General features: G+C 44.4%; 1 protein-coding gene across 2 annotated transcripts in view; it reads left to right on the top strand.

Moving 5' to 3' along the window:
- The first annotated feature begins 201 nt into the window (after positions 1–201).
- Positions 202–16,035, top strand: part of ZNF407 (zinc finger protein 407) — a 427,510-nt gene continuing 411,676 nt past the window's right edge. Inside the window, exon 1 of one of the 2 annotated variants that reach the window (XM_066352233.1) lies at positions 202–307. The gene's annotated coding sequence lies outside the window, so the exon portion shown is untranslated. Of the gene's footprint in view, positions 308–1,099; positions 1,183–16,035 lie in introns of those variants that run through there. The other variant, XM_066352234.1, reaches the window with a different exon arrangement.

Here is a 16,035-nt window from a genome sequence, read left to right as displayed (position 1 = left end):
ACTTCCGGCAAGAGTTGATGGACCGATAACAAAACGAGACAGGGGTCCGTTCGCCACCCGAGGGAAGAAAAGGGAACTCGACGTGGGTTTTACTAAAGCCAATCTCGAGATGCTGGTTTTTTTTTTTTTGTTGTTTTGTTTTTTGTCGTAGTCTCCGGCGATCGGCCCACGACGGAGACGTCCTGGGAGCCGCCGGAACTCGCTCAACAGAAAGGCAGGAAGTCCCGCCCTTTCCTCCCAGAGGGAAGACGGTGAGCCGGAGGAGTCAGTCGTAGGGGCGAGCAGGAGCGATCCTGTCGGCAAACAGGTGAGTTACTGTCTGGCCGGGGCGGGGGGTTTGGAGGCGGAGACCGTCCAGCGTCAACGCGGGGCCTGGGGGCGGTGGCTTGGGGGCCGGGGCGCCGGCGGCTGCAGGGCGGGAGCCCCGCCAGGGCCCTTCGCTCTTCCTCCTCCCTCTTCCCCCACCTCCGCCCCTCCCGCTCGCCGGTCCCTCCCGACGCCGCCCAGACTCGCCGCTCACACGCCCGCGGGCCGCGCCGCCGCCCTGCCGCCTCCGTCCCCGTCCCCGCCCCGCCCCGCCCCGCCGCCGGGCCTCGGCTCCCCGCGGCGCTGGGCTGTCAGCGCCGAGGCGGCTCGGGGCGTTGCTTACCGTCCGCCCGCCCGCCCGCTCCCTCGGTGTCCCGGCCGCCCGGACAGCGCGGCGGCCGCTCGGCCTCCTTCTGTCAGGGACCCCGGCCCGGACCCCGGGGGGGATGCACGCCGCCTGGGCCGCCTCGGCCGCCGCTCCGCTCCCCGCCGCTCTGCCCCGCGCGCGCCCGGAGCGCCGACCCCTGCCGGCCGCGCGGGGCGTTGACCGGCCTGGGCGTCTCGCTGGGCAGGCAGTGTCCTGTCCTCACTGAGCAGGACGTGGCGGCGGCGCGGGCGTCAGTTGCGCACACGTGTAGGGTTTCTCTTGTCTGTGGGTCACCGCAGCCCTGATGGTGATGGATCTGGGTGTGATTTTACAGCCCACGCCAGTGCACCTGGTCACCCGTGCACCTGGTCTCGGCGTGCACCTGGGCGCCGTGTGCACCTGCTCAGCGGCGAGGTGCGGGGCCAGCGGCAACACCGTGTTTAGAGAGAAAGGCACTCACCTCTGTGGAATTAAGAACATCGTAGGAGAACCCATCTGATATGTACCAGGTCTGTTGTTTCATTTGGCACAGCGTCCTTGTAGGAATTACTACCCTACTCCCCCCCCCCCTTTTTTTTTTTTTGCCAAATAAGAACCAGTTGGAATAATTGGACCAAAATGAACATAAGGATGCAAACCTCAGATGTTCCTTATTCATTCTTTTTCAAGTTTGCTACACGTGAAATTACAGGCTCCTGCTGGCATGTCTGAAAACACCACGCAGGGCTCTCTTGTAGCTAATATCTTCCTGAAGGACAGGTAAGGCAACCGTGATTGTTGCCGTCAACTATTGCTACTGGTGCCTTTAAAAATTTCTTTTTTTGGGGGGGGGGGGATAATTTAATATTTACAGAAAAGCTGTGAGATAGGACAAAAAGTTTCACTGGTATTCAGTAGAGTGACTCCACTTCAACAAATATTGGTTCCTGCTTTATGCCAGACACCATTCTGGGTGCTGGGGAGAGGAAACTACTGCACTAGGGGACTGCCAGGCCTGGGTGAGGACACAGCTACATAAACACTTGTGATGCCCCTGGGAAAGGGCTGCACAGGGGGCCTGGAGCACAGAGGACAGGGCCTCTGACCGCCTGGGAGGGGGGAGAGTTGGTTTACTTGAGGGAGGGCTCAAGGGTTAGTGGGTAGTCACTTGCTTTATGGGATATTTCTTGCAAAAGTCACCCTTATTAGGTTTTATTAGGGGAGATCTCTCTAACATTTATAAAGCAGACTCTTATGATGTGATTGCCTCCACTCCTCGGAGATTTGTTTTGCCCGTATCCCGGTTTGTGAGAACAATCCCTGTATATAAATCTGTGAATAGGAGATTAAGTGAAACTGTGTTTCTTATTCAGTAATGGGAATTTCTAGAGCTATACAGTTTTAAATTATTTATTTTTCTTATTTTTGTTAAGTACTTTTTGTGGCTGGCCACATGGCACAGTTCTGAACTGTAATCAGTGTTAAATTCCCACACAACCGGAGACATTGGAGTGAGTGTCCTAGTCAGCTTGGGCTACTGTAACAAGAAACCATAGCCCAGGTGGCTGCAACACAGACATTTCTTTCTCACAGTTCTGGAGGCTGAGAAGTACAAGATCAGGTGCAGGATCCTGGTGAGGGCCCTTCCTGGCTTGCAGATGACCATCTTTTTGCTGTGCCTTCTCGTGGCAGAGAGCAAGAGAGAACTTGGGTTTGTCTTTCTCTTAGAAGGATACTGATCCCACATTTGGCAGCCAGTCATCATGACCTTATCTTCTTCCCCGCCCCCAACTATGTTACTTTGGGGTTTATGACTTCAATCTAGGACACTAAAATTAGTGTTTGTATGGCTTTTATTAAAGCAAACACTTTTATTTTAAATAAATTCTTTTCAATATGTTAAGTATGACTCGGAGACCAAGGGGTGAAGACATTTTGGTTCATTTGGATGAAGGAAATATGTGGTGACACGGTGGTGATTTCAGGCCTCATAGGAATGCGTGGCCTCGCAGAGGTATCAGTGAGGACGTGAGGACTGGCACGGGTCATTCCAGACCCCTCGTTGTCTGATAGGAAGGAAGGCTGAGCCCCACCGAGGCGAAGTGATGAATTCATCGCAGAGGTTAGTGGTAGAGCAATGATTAGAGTCGGGCTCCCCGGTTTGCAGGCTGGCCTTTCTGCTCTTTGCCCAGTGGCTCTTCCACTTGAGGTGCAGCAGGGTTCCCTTGGGGGGGGGTTGGTTCTCTTGGGGGCTTGTGGAAACATGCTGGGCCTCCACAGAGGCTCATTCAGCAGGTCTGGGCTGGGACTGAGAATCTGCATTTCCGACAAGTTCCTGGGTTCTGTTGAAGCCACTGGCTCTGAGATGACGTTTCTTGGAGAAATGTGGCCTTACACGATACTGCTTTTGATCTCTCATAAGAGGAGAGTAAGTTAGCCTCCATGGGTTTATGCCAACCTAACCTTTTCCTGGTAGTCAGAGAATCATGTTTTAAAATTTTGGGTTACAAACAGTAGTACACCAACATCAAAATGATTAGATGAAAAAAAAAAAAGACTAGAAATGGAGTATGAGTATTTTTCCGAGAAATTCATTTTGACATTTTTAAGGATAATTTTTGGAGATAATTCTAGAAGTCAGAACCATGTTACAGTTGAAGGGGACACTGAGCTATGAGGGCCCTCAGTCTTACAAACACTGACAGTGGAAAGGGTGTCCAGGTTCATTGCTAGATTGTATAGCAGTGAAAAATAGCTTCCAGTTTTGCTACTTGATGCATTTCTCTGTTACTTGTACCCTAAAATGATCCTTTCTTCGGTCTCAAAATCTCTGAGGCCCTACTACAGTTACATGCCCATAGCAGGTACAAAGAAATGTAAATTGAATTCAATTAAAAATGAGTAAGGGGAAAAAGAAGGTAGTTTATTTATCTGGAGACATTGCACTGTCCTAGGAAAGGCACTTTGCTCCTAGATTATTCCAACTGCAAGATTTTATTGAATAATGACAGTTTATTCAAACCTAAGCCTTAGTTGTAATTGTTGGGATTTTTTTTTTTAGTACAGTTACAAGGAGATAGTGTATTTTTATGTTGAGTGAATGAGTGGTATCCTAAAACTTTTTATTATTCATCCAAAGTGATTTTTATAAACTTTCTACTTTGAAATAATTTTAGAATCTAAAACGTTGCAAAAATAGTCGAGGAAATTGGTATACACCTTTCTACCAGCCCCCCCTTTCTTACCATCTTCTATTTTCATGGTGCAGTCATTGAATCCAGAGAGTTGCCCAATCAATCTAGTTTTTATTCACCCTGTCCAGATAGCTCAGTTGGTTAGAGCGTCATCCATGCACAGAGATTGCTGGTTTGATCCCTGGTCAGGGCACAAACAGGAGCAGATCTATGTTCCTGTATCTCTTTCTCCCTTTCTCTCTCATTGCTAAAGTCAATAAATAAAAAAAATAAGGGTTATTAAAAAAAAATAAAGTCTTTATTCAAGTTCTGCTGCTGGTGTCCTTTTTTTCTGGCCCAGGAGCCAAGCCCAGTATCCTGCATTGCATTTAGTTCTCCTGTCTCACTAGTGTCTTTCAGTCGTGACAGTTCCTATCAGATTTTTTTTTAACCTTTTATGACCTTTTGAAGAATACTGGTCAGTTGTTTTGTAGAATGTCCCTTGGTCTGGATCTGTCTGATTGCCTTCTTGATTAAATTGAGGGGTAAGCATTTTTGGCCAGCACACCACGGTAGTGATGCTGTGCTTGCCTCTGCATTGACTTGGTGAATGCTCACCTTGGTCCCCTGGTTGAAGCGGTATCTGATACCTCTGTACTCAGAACGGGAAATTTTTCCTGTTGTAATTAATGTGCCTCATAACTCGGCTGATTTTGGGGCAGGAGTTTAAAAAACGACAACATGATGTCAGAGTCCCCTGAAGCTGATATTAACTGTGAACTATTTTGTATTTGGGGAGGCCTCAGTGTTGTTCATCACACCCACACGGAGGAGGGGAGGATAGAGGAGTGGGCAGTGGAAGAGCAGGTATTTGCTCAGGAACTTGGACTTGAAGTTGGTCAGTGTTGGTTCTGAGCTGGCAGCAGTGGGCGCTGTTTGCCCCAGTGCTTTTGCTGCTGTTGTGTGATCTGTCTTACACCTGCCTGCCAGTGTATGGTTTTTCATAACTGTGAATTTCTTTAATCTCTACCCAGAGCATTTTATAGAGATGAATCCTGTTTAGTTCCTCACAAGGCAGTTGCATGAGGACTTGCTTACTTACTCACTAGTCCATGGAGCAGATGTGTTCTCTCTGTGGGCTGTGCTGATGAAATGTGCGATCATTACATGCATACTCATACAGACTGTCTCACTTTTCAAAGGTGGTGCCGTTACTATCCCCACCGGAGTAAACTGGAAGACATTTATCTGGTCTGTGTCCCGCTAAAGCTTGTAAGCTCCTTAGAGGCAGGGGGCCGATCTGATTTTGTTTACCAGTGCCTTGCTTGGTACCTGGCACACATAGGCACTCAATAAATATTTGTGAATAAATGCGTGTTTGATGTGTATTTTGTTACCTGCCTTTGTAAGTTCCCTGAGTATTGTGCACATCCTCCCACAGTGTGCCTGCTGTGTGATCTGCAGGGCGCTGAGTGTGGTCGCCTGCACACACAGCTTCCCCTACACCCCCCTGCATCGTGGGCTAGTAGGTTGTTTCCCGTTGTTTCTGTCATCAAGACGTCCCCGGTGAATATCCTGAAATTTTGTCCAGCTATTTCCTTAAGATACATTCTGTGAAAAGTCACTGTAGCTCAAAGAAGATACATAGTTTAAGGCTTCTGTTACAGATATTACAAAACGACTCTCTCGAACGGTTGTAGAGATTTATAGCTCAGCCAGTACTGTTGAGGCTGCCCATCTACCCCCGCTTTCCCCAACGCTGAACTTATTTATTTTTTTTGAATAAGATTAAATTGTGGGTTTTTGTTGTTGTATGTTTCCAAGGAATACTCCCAGAGTGGGGATTGTGGGCTGACTAATTTGCTAATACCCTTCCAAATTTTGCAGTGTTGTGTTTGCATCAGAGAGAGAGAGAGAGCAGAACAGACCTCAGTGCTGTGGTTAACACCTACTCAGTATTTCACTTGGAGCCCTATTTGTATCCTCCTTACCAATGGTGATATCTGTGGCCGTTAACAAACAGGAACCTTTTTGAGAACAGGATACATTTCTAATTCACATTATTCACAGAATCAACTACATAATTCACAAAATATCAGCTGCAAAAGTCATCAATTAAAGGCTTGAATATGGAAGGCAAAATGAAACTTGTGGAAGACAATGTAGGACAGTAGTTGTCTGACTGATGCAGGGAAGAGGTATTTAAACCGATCACAGAAGGTACAAACCATAAAGGAAAAGATTGGTTCTCCCACCCGTGGTGGCGCAGTGGATAAGCGTCCACCTGGAATGCTGAGGTTGCCGGTTCAAAACCCTCGTTTTGTCCAGTCAAGGTACATATGAGAAGCAACTACTATGAGCTGATGCTTGTTGCTCTTCCTCCCATCTCTCTCTCTCTCTCTCTCTCTCTCTCTCTCTCTCTCTCATTCTCATTGTATCTCAAAGCAATAAATAGAATCTAAAAAAAAAAAAGATTGGTAAGTTTGACAACAATATTGGCCATTTGTGTTTATTAAATAAAACCAGGAAAGTGAACAGACAATTCACAAGTGAGAATTTGGTATTTTCAGGACATATTACCGATAATAGAATCCAAGAGGGTGACTAACAAATCAATAAGAACAACAGAAATGGGCAAATGACCCAAGTAGGCATGTCACACAAGAGGAAACCTGAATGCAAGGATTCTCAGCGTCATTAATTAGGGAAACGTAAATTAGGATCGAAATAGTATATAGTTTCTGTACACATTAGCTTGGCAACAATGTAAATATATGCTTGAAAGACTATGCTTGGAAGGTATGTAACAGTTGCAATGCTTACACAGCAGGTGGGGGGTGTAAAATGGTACAGTAACTTTGGAATTACCTAGTGAAGGTAAAGATGCATGTGCTCTTTGACCCAGTGATCCCACCCCTAAGTCTTTATCCTAGAGCAGTGCTTCTAAATGGTATTCCCAGCATTTTAAGGGAACCTGTTAGGAATGCAGATTTTTGGGTCCCACCCCAGACCAACAGAATGGAAAACTTTGGGGATGGGACAGCTTTTAGTCTCAACAAGCTGTGCAGGTGATTTGATGCATTCTAAAATTGGCACACCACTCACTGCCTGGAGAATTTTCTGCACATGAGTGCCCAGAGACTTATACAAGAATGCTCAAAGTTGCACAGTTTGTTAAAGCTGGAAGCAGTGTCCGTCATAGGAGAATGGATGAATTGTCTTATATTCCTAAACTGGAGTTAAATATTCTGCAGAAGGAAAGCCGAATGGATTCTGCACATGCCTCACTGAGGGCCGGAGTCAGCCCTGACTGGGAAGATGGTGACTGGGAGAGTTCTTGCAGAGCAGGGTTCTGAATGTCAGACACTGGGAATGCTGGTTGGAGCCCCCGTGGGCAGCTGGGAAGTGTGGGCTTCTTCACACAGATTGTAAGTGTTGCAGCTCTCCAGTGTCTGCTGCGTTTGTAAAGCTGAGCAATTTGCCTTAATTCTGGGTGCTTTTCCATGGGTTTGATGGTTATACTTCTCTCTCTTATATGCCATGCTTTTTTCTTACATTAAAAACACCCAAATAGCTTTAAATAAAAATAAGTAAGGTAATAAGAAGCCCAGTAGGGAAAAGACATTGTTTGACCTAGTTAGAGTAATTCTAGTATAATCTTCCAGTGTAACCAAAGCCCAGCATGACTGTCACTGACTATAGTGGAAGTTGTGTTTTAAACCGAGGACAGGCAATAAACCACTTCTTTTGAAGTGTACAATTCACGTGTAATTTCTGCTGATTGTGAGGGATGGATCAGAGCTTGATACGTAATTATTGATTCAGTTATAGAATGAGGAGTCACAGTTATAAGAGTGCATCTAATTATAAAGCCATTAGAATTAAACAAAGGTAGTAATGTACTTTTAAGAATAGATCTGGAAATTTAGATCATTCAAGGAGAGGTAGTAGAAATTATAGTCTTTCAAAAAGTGAGAGCAAACGGTTTTTGTTAAGAATCTTTGGCCCCGGCTGGGTGGTTTGGTGGGTAAAGCATGCACCCAGAGTGCTAGAGGTTGCAGGTTCGACTCGTGGTCAGGACCTATAAGAGAAGTAATCAGTGAGTACACAACTAAGTGGAACAACTAAGTGAAATATAGTGAGTTGATGCTTCTCACTTTTTTGTTCTGTTCCAGGGCCCTCAACAGATTAAGGATGGGGAGGGCAATCTTCTTGACTCAGTCTACCAATTCAAATACTTATCCCTTCCAGAAACACCCTACAGACACACCCAGTAATGTTTTACCAGCTTTCTGGACAGGCTTTAACCCAGTCAAATTGACACAAAATTAACCATCATAGTACTTGTTGTCAATTGACCTTAAAATGCCCTAATAGCATTTTCCCTGCCATCTCAGGGTCCAGTCTGGGAGCAGTCTTAATGTCTCTTCAGCCTCCTTTTTTATTTGCAAGAAGGAGGGACAGGAAGGGAGAGAGATGAGGAATCATCAACTCCTAGTTGCATCACTTTAGTTGTTCATTGATTGCTTCTTATATGTGCCTTGACCAGGGGGCTCAAGCTGAGCTAGTGACTCCTTGCTCAAGTCAGCAACCCTGGGCTCAAGTCAGCAACCTTGACCTTCAAAACAGTGACATTTGGGTTCAAGTCTATGACCTTGGGATCATGTTTGTGATCCCATGCGCAAGCCGGCAACCTCAGGGTTTTGAACCTGGGACCTCAGTGTCCCAGGTCAACCCTCTATTTACTGTGCCACCACCAGTCAGGCTCCCTCCACTTTTTTAAAGTTTTGTTTGTTGTTTTTTTTTTTTTACATTTGATTTGAGGGGGAGAGAGACAGAAACATTAATTTGTTGTTCCACTTATTTTTGCATTCATTGGTTGATTCTTGTATGTGCCCAGATGGGGATCGAACACGCAACCTTGATGTACTGGGATGACGCTCTTACCAACTGAACTACCCTGCTGGGACCCTCCATTCTTTATTTTTTGTTGTTGTTTTTGTGCTTTTTGGTGTTTTTGTTTTTTAATTTATTGATTTTAGAGAGAAAAGAAGGGAAAGAGAGAGAGAAACCAATTAATTGTTCTACTCATTGATGCATTCATAGGTTGATGCTTATATGCACCCTGACTGGGCATCAAACTTGCAATCTGGGCATATTGGGACAAAGCTCTAATCAATTGAGCTACTTGGCCATGACAGGGCCCTCCATTCTTGAGGTTAGTATGAGGTCTCATGAGCCAGAGGTGTGCCTGGGTGATTTGACCAAAATTAGCTCCTAAGCATCTGTGCCTGTTATAAGTCAACTTCTAACTTTCTTTTTTACTTGTTTTGATTTTGAGTTTAGTCCAGGAACCATAGTTATAAGTATATTTTCTACCTTAGGAATGTCTTTCTTTCTTGAGAGTCATTATTTTACATTACTTCAACCGTGTGTAGAGAATTAAAAAAAAATATTATATTTTGAAAAGTGCAGAAAAGTACCAGAAAGAAGAAAAAATATCTATAATTTTACCACCCAGAGGGGAAAAAAAGGACTATTAACCTTATTATATAAATGGACTTTATTAGAACTATATTTTAAAATTTTAATATTGAAGTTTTCCTTTCTAAATATACTTTCTTAACATTCAGATCTTTGATACCTAATAATTTATAGTCCATATAAGGCTTGATAATTTTACATTATATGTTAGCTTATTGACATTTGGAATTATAGTGTTTTCCTGATTTCTTCCAAAAATAGTAATTTAGTCTTTTTTTTCCTACAGTTCTTTTGATTAGCTGTTGTCTTCCATCTCTTCTCAGTGGACCTAAACAATCTCTAAGCAAGAACATCGTGGAACATGTCTTTAGATTTTTTTAAAAAATTATGTTTCCCTAGAAGTACATTTTGGAACTACCCATTTTCTTCCTCTTTTTCTACTGGAACTACCCATTTTCTTCCTCTTTTTCTACTGGAATGAAAAAACAAATTTATTCTTGAGAATACATTTTTCTATTGATTGAGTGTTCAGCAATTTCTTATTATCTATTTTTTCTCATTGGATTTATGAATCTTGGTCCTTCCTCCCAGTTTCCAAACAAGGAAACTGGCCCTCCAAAAATTTACATGGTTACCCCATGTACTACACATATTGTTGGTACAGCTGGGATGAAAACAAAGCCCTTCTTACTTGTACCTTAATATTCTTTTTCAACACTGTTTAAAAATTTCAGTGTAAATTAATTACAGGGGGCCCTCAGGTTATGACACAGTTCTGTTCCTATGACAGTGACGTAACCCGAATTTTGGTGTAAGTCGAAACACACCCTCGCCTAAGTCACTTACCTATCCCAACACAATTGTAAAATAATAATCTAAAACAGTGGTAGTCAACCTGGCCCCTACCGCCCACTAGTGGGTGTTCCAGCTTTCATGGTGGGTGGTAGTGGAGTAACCAAAGTATAAATAAAAAGATAGATTTAACTATAGTAAGTTGTTTTATAAAGATTTATTCTGCCAAACAGCGAAAATCCGACATAAAGTACTTGGTAAGTAATTATTATTATATGCTTTAACTTGCTGTAACTCTGCTTTATAAATTTTATAAAGTAAAGTTACTTCCCTACTTTATAAATCACCATTACTGTGGAACTGATGGGCGGTTAGAAAATTTTACCACTAACAGAGATACAAAAGTGGGCGGTAGGTATAGAAAGGTTGATACCCCTGATCTAGAACATAAAAACACAACTAAGCCACAGAAAAAGGAAAAGGACATAAATATACTGTACAGTGCACTGTACTGTAGTAGCAGAAAAAATGACAAAATATGAGACTAAAAAAGTTCCTTACCTTTATTCCTCTGGTTGGCTTGCACCCTGGAAGGGGTGTTGCATGGTGGGAGAGAGGGGGACCAATTGGGAGGAGGAAGCTGGAGAGGCAGGAGAACCTGCAGAAGGTGCTGGAGATACTGGGTCAGGTGAGTCAGGATTGCCTAAGGAACATGCAGGAGATGCTGGAGATGGTTCTACCTGCACTACAGGTGTTTCAGCTCGAGAAGCAGCTGATGTAGAGGGTACAGGGTCTGTTTCGGGCCTCTCTACCTTCTTGAAGAGTTGTTTCAGGCTTGTCTGGAAGGTTGATGAAGTCTTTTCCAAAATCTGCCTATAGCATTGTACAGCCATCACAGCTCTGTAGACCCTACTGAATCTGTCATCGCTGGGGTGCTCAGCCTGAAGTTTTGCCATCCCATCTACCACAGAAAAACCTGCCAACCCTTGGTGGCAATCTCTTGGATTCTGGGGTTTCTGTCTCTTCCTCTTCAATCAGCTGCTTCTCCAGCTGAATGAGATGCTCAGCAGACAACTCCTCTCCAAGTGATGCCAGTACCTCTGACGTCCATCATGATGGTTTTCCTCTTCTTTGAAGCACTCTACCATCTGAAGACTCTGACTTTTTCTTTATTAAATTTTTTTTTTTTTTTTTGTATTTTTCTGAAGCTGGAAACGGGGAGAGACAGTCAGACAGACTCCTGCATGCGCCCAACCGGGATCCACCCGGCACGCCCACCAGGGGGCGACGCTCTGCCCACCAGGGGGCGACGCTCTGCCCACCAGGGGGCGATGCTCTGCCCCTCTGGGGCGTCGCTCTGCCGTGACCAGAGCCACTCTAGCGCCTGGGGCAGAGGCCAAGGAGCCATCCCCAGCGCCCCGGCCATCTTTTGCTCCAATGGAGCCTCGGCTGCGGGAGGGGAAGAGAGAGACAGAGAGGAAGGAGGGGGGGGTGTGGAGAAGCAGATGGGCGCTTCTCCTGTGTGCCCTGGCCGGGAATCGAACCCTGGACTTCTGCACGCCAGGCCGACGCTCTACCACTGAGCCAACCGGCCAGGGCTTGACTTTTTCATTTAGGAGCCATGATAAGTGCCAAAAAGTTGCCAAAAAGGCAACACAAATGGAACACTTTGGCTTTTAACAATCCAAAATGGTGTAGGTGAGTGCACTGGGGGAACGCCACCTCTCTCACTCATAAGCTGCATTATTGCGTGTTCTTCTGCCTCGCGTGACCAAACTGGTTCGCCACGTAGTCAGTAAGTACAGTGCTAACAGCGTAAGCTGTAACACATCTTAATTTTTTAGAATTTTTATGGGGTTGAGCGTTGTAAACTCGAAGCTTCGTATGTTGAGACTGTCGTAACCTGAGGCCCCCTGTATGTTTAATTTTTTTCTCCTCTCTTCCCTTTCCTCAGCATTCATATGCTGTGTGCTTCATTCTCTTGCCTTTTGAAAAAGATGAAAGGCAAATTTAAGAAAAGTATACTAACTTTTATCATAGAATGCTTTTTATGGCTACATTATAAATTCTTGTAAATCAAGGGTCTAATGGAAACACTTAACGGGGCAGTAGGGGTTCTATTACACGTGTACTCACCCTCCCCCCCCTTTTTAGTGACTGGACCATTTAAACTAAATTAAGTAAAGGATATATATTCTGTTGTTTCAGTTTAATATTTCATGACTGATTTTGTAGATGAAATTATGTTTTACAATAAATAATAAGAATTTTTACAGCCTGTTCTATTTGACGTGAAACAGCAAATCCCATTTCTCTGTAGCTGTAAAGAAAATTCATTATAATGTCTTTAGTTGGAAGAGATTGTTTCATTGTGATTAGTTACACTGAAAATAAAACAACCTTTTCAAATGGCATAAGATACAAGCGATTCTGTGTGTCTGCTTTTAATGGCATCGAATTTTCCCATTCTCTGCTAATAGACTCTTCTTCCTTTCTTTTAGCCTGTTTTTCTGTCCTAATAAAATATTTTTTTTCCTCTGAAATAATTAAAACAATTAAATGGAAATGATATAAAGCCCTGATTTTAAAAATACTTTTTGAAAGGAGATAGATTAACTTAACTTTTTGTGTAAAATCTTTCTGACTATACAAGGTACATTTGTCAGGGGTTGTTGATATTCGATTGTTATAAAATTAACTTTATTACTGGATCATTTTAATGTATTTTGAAAATAGTACTTGATGTGTAGGAAGATTTAAAAAAAAAAAAGAAGTAAGAAGGCTGAACTAAGTTTACAGTTTATTTTTGTGCCATGACTTATTTTATATTGCTTTTAATACATTTTCACCAGTAGTGTTGGAATAGTGGGAGAGAGAGAGAGAAAGAGAGAGAGAGAGAGTGTGTGTGTATGTGTGTGTATATGTGTGTGTGTGTGTATATATATATATATATATATATATATATATATATATATATATATATATATATATATTTATTTCCCCCCAGCAAGAGAGAGAGGGGACAGATAGGGAGGACAGACAGACAGGAAGGGAGAGAGATAAGAAACATTAGTTCTTCATTGTAGCACCTTAGTTGTTCATTGATTGCTTTCTTATATGTGCCTTGACTGGAGGGCTATAGCCGAGCCAGTTACCCCTTGCTCAAGCCAGCGACCTTGGGCTCAAGCCAGCAACCATGGGATCATGTCTATGATCTCACGCTCAAGCCAGATAAGCCTGTGCTCAAGCCAGATGAGCACACTCTTAAGCCTTGGAGTTTTGAACCTGGGTCCTCTGCATCCCAGTCCAATGCTTTATAGACACTGAATATTTGATAATGGAAGAATGGTCACCATGGTTCGATCCCTATTAGTATGGTTTATTAGTGATTATTTTAGCTCTAACGTAAGAACTAAGCAAATCTTTTCTTTTTTTTTTGTTTCTTTTTTTTGTTTCTTTTTTTTCTGAAGCTGGAAACGGGGAGAGACAGTCAGACAGACTCCCACATGCGCCCGACTGGGATCCACCTGGCACGCCCACCAGGGGGCGACGCTCTGCCCACCAGGGGGTGATGCTCTGCCCCTCCGGGGCGTCGCTCTGTCACCACCAGAGCCACTCTAGCACCTGGGGCAGAGGCCAAGGAGCCATCCCCATCGCCCGGGCCATCTTTGCTCCAATGGAGCCTAGGCTGCGGGAGGGGAAGAGAGAGACAGAGAGGAAGCAGATGGGCGCTTCTCCTGTGTGCCCTGGCCGGGAATCGAACCCTGGACTTCTGCACGCCAGGCCGACGCTCTACCACTGAGCCAACTGGCCAGGGCCCTAAGCAAATGTTTTAATTTTTGACTTGTAGGTAAAATTGAATTGGGTGTTTGAAAGAGAACACGTATCCCTGAAATGGAAGCAATCTTCTTTTCTGCTTTGAGTAGGAATTTTTTTTCTGCATCTGATAGTTTGACCCTGCTTTGACCATTTGGGCTTGGAAGCACAGAGTCCTAGCCTGCCTGTCTTTCACGTGGCCTTGGACTCTGGCTGGGGGATGGTTCTTTTGAGGGTTAAGCTAAATGTGGCATATAAGATGCCCTGGGGGTGAAACTTGGTCAGGTGTGAATCCTGTGGTCTCCTGCTGAGGAAGGCGAGGGAGCCGTGCTGTCTTTGCCCTCTATCCTCTGGCAGTCTGTGTGTTTGTGGCAGGGCTGCCCTTCAGGTTTGAGCAATGGCAGAATTGTGCTTTGCCAACGTTTCTTGGCCTCACTGGAAGGGAACTGATGGCTACTTTTAGCTCTGAGGCAGGTCAGTTGCTAAACAATTCCAGGGACCTATAAAAGTGTCTTCAGCCAGAATGAGGAGATTCCTCAGGAAACATGAAGACATTTCTTTTATTCCATGTGAATCTAAATTTAAAACTCCTCATCTCTTTATTAGTCAGCCCTTTACTAACTCTTGATTTTATTATATCAGTTTTTCATTGTAAACGGTATTGGATCTGGTTGTGGTAGTGGGGAAGACATCAATCTTAAGTGTTGGTTTATTCAAGTTGTGCTATCTTACAGAAGTTTGATGGGAGTCCTGCTCTAGCTGTGCATTTCAAACAGGATACTTCACTTAGCATTTATGAACCTCCCCCTGCGCTCCTTACTACTGTTGTGCTGGCACCAAAGGTTCTTGTTAAAGGGCGCTGCGGGAGGAGGGCAGGGGAGATGTTGAGGGGAATACGGGGGAGGGGGGATGCATTCGGGGTGACACTAGAATCTATGTAAACAGTAAGTTATAAAAAATAAAGGTGGAGCATATAGGAAAGGAAATAGTTGTAAGATATACATAAAGGAGAGGTGAACTTGAGCACATCTATTCTTCACAGGGTGGAAAGGACAGAGTAATGTACTTACTGTATTAGTCTCTTATTGCTGCATAGCAAATTATGCCCAAACTTCTTGGTTTAAAGCAACAAGCGTTTATTACCTGACAGTGTCTGGCTCATGGGTTTGGGAGTAGGCATACCTGGGCAGTTTAGGCTCCTGCTCTGTCCTGTGGCTGCACCAGGATTCAGTAGGGGCTGCAGTCATCTGAAGTTGGGCCTGGGGCTGGAGGAGCTGCTCCCAGAGGGACCTTCCTGTGGCTTTGGCAGAAGCCCCCAGTTCCCATCTGGTGCTCAGTAGGAGGCTGAGGCCCCCACCCAGGGGACTCTGCATCACAACAAGGCACAGGCTTCCCTCAGATGGAGGGAGGCAGGAGGGAGCAGAGTGGCCCCATGATAGGGTCTCTGTCTCCAGGGCGGCACCCTCACTTTACTGCTGTCTGTCCCTTGCATGCATGTTTCTGAGGCCAGCCCACACCAAGGAGGAGGCGTGCTCCGCCCTTTAAAGGGAGTCTCAGAGAATTTGTGGCTCCCTTTAAACCACCACAGGCATTTTCCTGGGTAGAGAAATGTACACATTTACCAGCTTACAACGTAGGATGCATTGCAGCCTATCCTCAGGACCATACGCGGACAGGTGTTCCTGGACACGAGTGTTCATGCCCTGAAGAAACCACAATCATGTTACCCATCCATTGTGATAAAACTGCCTCTGCTGTATCTATAACGTAGTGTTTAGGCTATTAAATTATGCTCTTTTGTCATGGAAAAGTTTATTCATTTTCATAGAAAAATGAGGTTTTCATTTGTAGGTTCAGATACTTTGTTCTCTCAGTTACAAATGGATGTTTCTCATGGGAAAGAATGGCGCAAGGAGGCTTACACAGAGGACAGCACCTGTTCTTACCCTGAGATTGTACCTTGCTGTTCTGTAATGACAGGTACTGTTACATTTCTCACGAATGGACTCTCTGTGGATGTGGTGGCACTCTGTTCCATTAGGTAGTAACGTAATGGTAAGACATAATATAGTTTCAATAAAAAGCCCAGTTGCAAATGGTAGATGAGGAAAGAGGTCT

The sequence above is a fragment of the Saccopteryx leptura genome, chromosome 11, assembly GCF_036850995.1.
Source record: "Saccopteryx leptura isolate mSacLep1 chromosome 11, mSacLep1_pri_phased_curated, whole genome shotgun sequence".
In the NCBI taxonomy this organism is placed as follows: Eukaryota; Metazoa; Chordata; class Mammalia; order Chiroptera; family Emballonuridae; genus Saccopteryx; species Saccopteryx leptura.
This window is presented reverse-complemented; position numbering and strand designations above follow the sequence as displayed.